This window comes from Tupaia chinensis, unplaced genomic scaffold, assembly GCF_000334495.1.
Source record: "Tupaia chinensis unplaced genomic scaffold, TupChi_1.0 Scaffold000559_1, whole genome shotgun sequence".
Taxonomy (NCBI): domain Eukaryota; kingdom Metazoa; phylum Chordata; class Mammalia; order Scandentia; family Tupaiidae; genus Tupaia; species Tupaia belangeri.
The window spans coordinates 122,014-122,324 of record NW_006160071.1 but is presented as its reverse complement, the minus strand read 5'-3'; the positions used below and the strand labels follow the sequence as shown (position 1 = coordinate 122,324).

Below are 311 nucleotides of genomic sequence, written 5' to 3'. Positions count from 1 at the left end.
GTCTCTCGCAGTCTCTCGGACCCAGCCGTCTCTTTCTCCCTGTTTCTCAGCCTCCCTCTGCCCTCCCTCCTGCATCCTCTCCGCCCGTTTTTGTGCGCCTCGCCTCACTCGCTCTCCCTCCAGCCTTCCCCTCTGCCCCTCGGGCTCCGTCTCTCCGTCTCTGTCTCTCCCTCCCCTCCCTCCGAGGTCTCTCGATCTCTCCCCTCCCCCTTCTCGCTGCCGGTGTCCCTCCCTCCCGTCCCTCCGTCTTTCTCCTTCCCTCCCTCCCTCCCCCTCGCAGCTCGGAGCCAGGTCTGGAGCTGGGGGTGGGG

General features: G+C 67.2%; 1 protein-coding gene across 3 annotated transcripts in view; it reads left to right on the top strand.

Moving 5' to 3' along the window:
• LOC102473879 (MAGE-like protein 2) overlaps positions 1–311 on the top strand; it is a 28,896-nt gene that overhangs the window by 1,525 nt on the left and 27,060 nt on the right. The window lies entirely within an intron of this gene.